The following is a 6265-nucleotide window of genomic DNA, read 5'->3' as shown; positions in this document are numbered from 1 at the left end:
CATTGTGTTTGTCTGTAAGTAAAGATAAGACAGCCTTTGTTAGACGTGATTAGCTGTAGTATGGTATCATCCAACCAACCTGGTTGATGTAGTTCCTATGCTTCCAGCCAATCACTAGCTATAAACAGAGATGCTATTTTTCCTTTATTTTCAACCAGTTTCACAGCAGTTATATTAATCTTGTCCCTCTTACATCCTGTCCTGAACCCTACATAGAGACCAAGTACCAGCCCCATTGCTTTAACACTTTTCACGCATTACCGACTTTATATCTCCCTCCAGCTAGACTTTAAACTTGGAAAGCCTGCTAGTTATTGCACGTGTCCTCAGTCGTCCTTCACTTCTCTTCTAAATAAACAGTCTGTTCCTAAGGATCAGCAAGATAAAAATTGAAACACAAGCACGTACAGTTTCATTCACTGACCCCCCGGTGACAGATGTAGAATGGAAGCTCTCGAAGAGCAAGGACTCCTCTTACATTCCACTTTTTGTAAATCCCTATATGCATTTAAATAGCAGTTATTTTATGATCATTTCATACTCCCAAGCATTGCAAAGAGCAAAAATAAAGCATCAGCAATTAAAAGAATGTACACTAAGTAAATCTGAGTAATTAATTTTGCACAAATCCCTTACTGTAGCAGATTCCAGAATTTACTGTAGTGGAAAATACTGTGAAAACAACTGTCCCCAATTTTTTTCCCCTTAATTTCCCATACTGAACACAATAATTGAATAATGTAATAAAAGTGCAGATGTATGGAAGACTCCCAGTGAGCTGCAACCTTACATGACCTGGCAATGAAGTTAATTTTTTCCTTAAAAACAGGTTTTCCTGTACTTGCCTGCAGATCCTGGCCACTCTGCAGTGATGGGGGATGTAGATACTTGAGCAGCCAGCAGCCTCTGAAAAAACATAGGGAAAGTATGTGAGGATAAGGTATGACAAAACCTTTAGTCTGCATAATTAGAGAGTCAAGGAAAGGAAAGGAAGATGAAGGAAAATGGAGATAATTTCAGTATTTAGCCTTGTTATAGGCTTACGCACTCGTAGGGCTTCATAATGGGTAACAGGGATTTGGCCACACGCTGAAGATGAATGAGACCAACTCAGACTCTGCAGAGGAAAGGCTGTTACCTGACTCCTTGAAAGGGGCACAATGGGAGCTGCAAGCCTAGAATGGATGAAGGGATGATTTTTATCTTGCTGCTTAAGGAAAGAGCAGGGTAAAGAGAGAGAAAATTTTTTTAAGATGTTTCTTTTGTAGATTTAGTATCCCACTCACACAGTTGCTGCTGCAACCTCCTGTCCTGCAACGAGCCTGGACAGTAAGACTCTCTGGAGCAGTAATGGTACTAGAAACAGCAGCATCCAGTCTGCCTCACCAGATGCACCAGAGCACACCATGCCCCTGCCTGCTGCAAGGAAATGCATGGGTTAACTGCCTGTGTGCACAGCAGCTGCCAGGCCAGAGCCTCCTGGCCCTTCCACTATGTGGGATAAGTAGTATCACCTGTAAAACAGTTAAGTGCCTGGGCTCCACATGTTTTTATTCCCAAGAGCCATGGACTAGGCCAATGGTCTGCATGATGACATCCAGCAGTTCCCCATGGTAACCTGCCAACAGCCCCAGCTCTTCAAGTCAGCAGAGCGGCAGGTAACCCTGCAAGGAAACACAGCTTCTGTCAGCAGAAACCTCACAAGTCAGAAAGGTCCACGCAAACTTCTTGATGTTCTGCAGCTGCACACTGTAAAGGCTGTTGTCAATGACACAGAAGATTTCATAGAATCATTTGGGTTGGAAGGGACCATTAAAGGCCATCTAGTCCAACCCCCCTGCAATGAGCAGGGACATCTTCAACTAGACCAGGTTGCTCAGAGCCCCGTCCAACCTGGCATTGAAGGTTTCCAGGGATGGGGCAGCTACCACCTCTCTGGGCAACCTGCGCCAGTGTTTAACTACCCTCATTGCCAAAAATGTCTTCCTTCTATCTAGTCCAAATCTGCCTTCTTTCAGTTTAAAACCATCACTCCTTGTCCTGTCACTACAGGCCCTGCTAAAAAATCTGTCCCCATCTTTCTTACAAGCCCTCTTTAAGTACTGGCAGGCTGCAATAAGGTCTCCCCAGAGCCTTCTCTTCTCCAGGCTGAACAACCCCAACCGTCTCAGCTTGTCCTCACAGGAGAGGTGTTCCATCCCTTTGATCACTTGTGTGGCCCTCCTCTGGACCCTCTCATTCAGAGCTGGACGCGGGACTCCAGGTGGGGTCTCCCCAGAGCGGAGTAGAGGGGCAGATTCACCTCCCTCAACCTGCTGGCCATGCTGCTTTTGACACAGCCCAATTGCCACTCTGCCAGTTGCAAATTAAATTTGAAAGGTTATGAGTAAAAAAGGCTTCCATAAAGAATGAATAATCAAAAAACCCCGATATAATTGCAATTTTGAGCATAGATTCATATAAAAGCCGTAAATACATAAATAAGAATTTTTAATTAACTGAAGTGTACACTCTATATGCATGTATTTGACTAGAGATAGCTAGATGTTCATTAAAATCATATATGCAGAGTATACGCCACAGATTTAAGTTTTTGGTCAGAAATCTGTTCTTAAAGAAAAACACATCCAACTAATACAGACACAAGCTGAGAAAAGAATTAAACCACATATACAAGACTTGCAAGTCTATCAGCCTATCCCGAGTTACTGTCATGGCACTCACAGACTTCTTGACTTTTGCAGTGCCCCTTCCCCATCCACCAGAAGGGATACTTCATGGGTCGCCGGACACACAGTTCAGCCTGGGACGGGACACAGGAGGAAGGCAATTTTCAGCTCCGGTAACTACAACTCATGGCAGGGAAACGCAGGAGCTGAAGTTACTGTTTAGCCAAAGTAGGAGTGTAGAAAATGTGTTGAGCAACTCTTGCAGGAACATTGCTTCTCTGTTCTCAATGAACTTCTGGTGTGACCTCTACTAAAATTCCTGTGCCAAAACCATAGTTATTTCAGTAAAATTGGTGCTACAGTCTTCCCCTTCCTATTCATATGAAACACAGCATCTTATAGGTACTTTTTTCTCTTGAATAGCGTGACTGACTCTGTTACTTGGGTAAGGATGTGCATGCAAACATGACACTGAATCTGTCTCAAAGTCTTACATACCAAGTACCTTCTAGTTCTGCTCACTCTCCTCCCAACATTTTACTTGCATATCCCATCAGATCTTCTTTGCCATAATAGTCTGCTGTGATCTCATTCTGTTCTGACAGACAAGACTTTTCTAGAATTGTCTAGGCTGTAAGGACAGCCTGGATTCTTTGGGGGTAAAGCTCTAAAGGACACAGACACAGGCATGGTGAAGTTCAGCTTTAGGCAGAATCCACAGTCCTAAGACAAGGAGCTCAAGGAGCTTCCTTTAATAGCTTAAGGAGCTATTAAAGGAAAAAGTCTGAGAAGGAGCATTACAACTGCACTATAAATAAGGAAGCATCCAAATTATCATAAAACAATAAATAGACAAAACTGCAGAGAGAAAAGTATATTCCTTCTGGAACACAGGCAGTTCCCTGCACTGCAAAATTTGATACCTACCTCAAATTGAGGTCCACAGTCCACCATCCCCTCACAAGAGGAAGCAGCGGAGAGAAGAATGTGTTTGATAGACACAAACAGATGCTACGGTTTCCTCTAGAGGGGCTTCTGTCCAACTCCTCCATTCCAGCCCTGCAGAGACACTAACGAACAATTTTCAGCCCTATCCCTCTTCCTCCCCACATAAAGCCTCCAGCGCTGGCTTGCACGGTGGTTGGCAACATTTGCAACATAGGTTGCACAGTGCAGTTACACCCAGTGGCTTAGCTCTCAAACTCTCTACTTACCTTCTCCTAAATACTGAGAGAATTTTAACTTTCCCCCTAAACCTTAAATCTTTTGCAATTTTCCCAGCTTTCCAATGATTGTTGAAAATCCACATTACAGGTTCAGAATGCTCTTAAGCTAATTATTTTAATATTTCCAGATTCAAGTTATTCAATCCACCCAGACGTTTCCTGTCAGCAGTTGCTGTTTAACATACTACCTTGCTACCAATTAAGTAGAAAATATTTTAGCATCATAATATATCGCACTATTTCTTTTAGAACAGTTCCTTACAGAAGTAACTTTATGGAAGATTTCTACCTTCCCTACAATACAGGCATCTCATTTTAGAGAATTAAATCTATGCCATTGCTATGGTTAATCTATTCCTTACACTTATGCCCACAGCATATTTTCCAATTGTACAAAGCCATAGCAGCAAGTAAGTACAAGTTTCTAGTACAGCTCTTCTTTAAATTTCCAAATTTTCCATTTTACACATAGTAGTTTCAGCATTATTTTCATTTGCCTTCTTAAAGGGAAGATAATTTTAAAATTAAGTAGTCTTCTCTTGTGATTTCTGAATTGTATTTGCATCTGTTTACAAACAGCCTTCAGAAACAGCAATTACTGTTCTAAAACGAAGACTTAGCAAGTACTTATGAGGAAAGGCAAACATCAGCTCAGAGAACTGCAAGCATGTTGTGCTTTAACCCCAGCCAACAACTAAGCACCGCGCAGCCCTATGTTATCAACATTTTCTCATCCCAAATGCAAAACATAGCCTCATACTAGTTTCTATGAAGAAAATTAACTCTATCCCAGCTGAAACCAGGACCGTATCCATATCATTTACGCTATGATCACGTACCACACTATCCAATACAACCTCATTAACCACCACCCCACTTCCCATCCTTTGATATAATAAATAGATATTATTTTTTTCCCTTAATCTATGGACCACCCCTGCAAAATGTCTCTAAAATGTCCACAAACGTCCATTGTGTTCATTTAGTCCATGACTTTGGACTCTATCTATTACAGTGGTCACTCAGGACGGGCGAAGCGTTGCGTGAGTTACTGGGCACCAAAGCCAGCTCAGGTTGGGTCACTGCTGCACTTGCACGGCTTGTCCTCCATTGGTTCAGGTGGTTCCTGCTATAGCAATTCCTAAAACATGCAACACAAATCATGGGTTATAACAATTTAAAGATATTTCCATTAAAAGCTCCACCCCTGGGCCCTTTGGACTGGACCATAGGGATTCATTGCAATGAACTCCTCCCCTTGCCCCTGCTCTGGCTTAGACTTATCCACAGACTGCAGTCCCTTCCATGAGCCACAGTCTCTCCAGGGGTGTATCTGCTGCAGCATAGACTTATCCACAGTCACAGTCACTTTGGGGTGCATCTGTTCCAAAACAGCCTCCTCCTTGGGCCACAATGAATTCAAAGATATACCTGCTCCAATGTGGCCTCACCCATAGTTCCAGTCCCTCCAGGAATGTACCTGCATTGTCGAGGGCTTATCCATGACCACACACTTTGCTCCAGCATGAGGTGCTCCAGCATGACCTCATGCACAGCCACTGATGCTTCAAGGTGTACCTGCTGCAGCATGGATTTATCCACAGCCACAGATGCTTCGAGATGTACCTTCTCCAGCGTGGACTTATCCTTGGGCCACAATCCAGTCAGAGGTATACCTGCTGCATCACAGACATAACCATGGCCACAGATGCTTCCAGACATACCTGCTCTGGCATGGGCTTATCCATGGCCACAGACGCTTTGGGGTGTCCTGCTCCCACATGGACTCATCCACAGGTCACAGTCCCTTCGACTCCAGTTCACACTGGAGTTCCAGCCTGTCCAGTACAGCAGCGCAGAAAGAGCAGCAAAGCCCCGGCCATCTGCCAGCCCAGGCGCGTGGCCATTGCTGTCACCAGGCTGCTCCCAGGCCCAGCAGAGGCAGACGACCGGCAGCACAGCACCAGCGAAAGCAAAAAGCAGCCACTAACGAGCACTGGACTTTAATATACAGTAAGGAAAGCAAACCCATGGCAACCTCAGGAGCCTGCCAATCAATAGCTATACAGCAATAAGCTATATATTTGATCTAGCACATGCCAATCAAATCATCAGTATCTCAAACCCTTCAAGCCCCACGTCGGGCACCAAAAAGGACTGTCATGGTTTAACTCCAGCCAGCAACTGAGCCCCACGCAGCCGCTCGCTCACTCCCCCATGGTGTGACCAGGGAGAGAATGGGAAGAGTAAAAGTGAGAAAACTCATGGGTTGAGATAAAGGCAGTTTAATAGGCAAAGCAAAAGCTGCACACACAAGCAAAGCAAAACAAGGAATTCATTCACCACTTCCCATGGGCAGGCAGGTGTTCA

Source organism: Phaethon aethereus (assembly GCF_964289735.1).
Source record: "Phaethon aethereus genome assembly, chromosome: 2".
Lineage (NCBI taxonomy): Eukaryota > Metazoa > Chordata > Aves > Phaethontiformes > Phaethontidae > Phaethon > Phaethon aethereus.
This window is presented reverse-complemented; position numbering follows the sequence as displayed.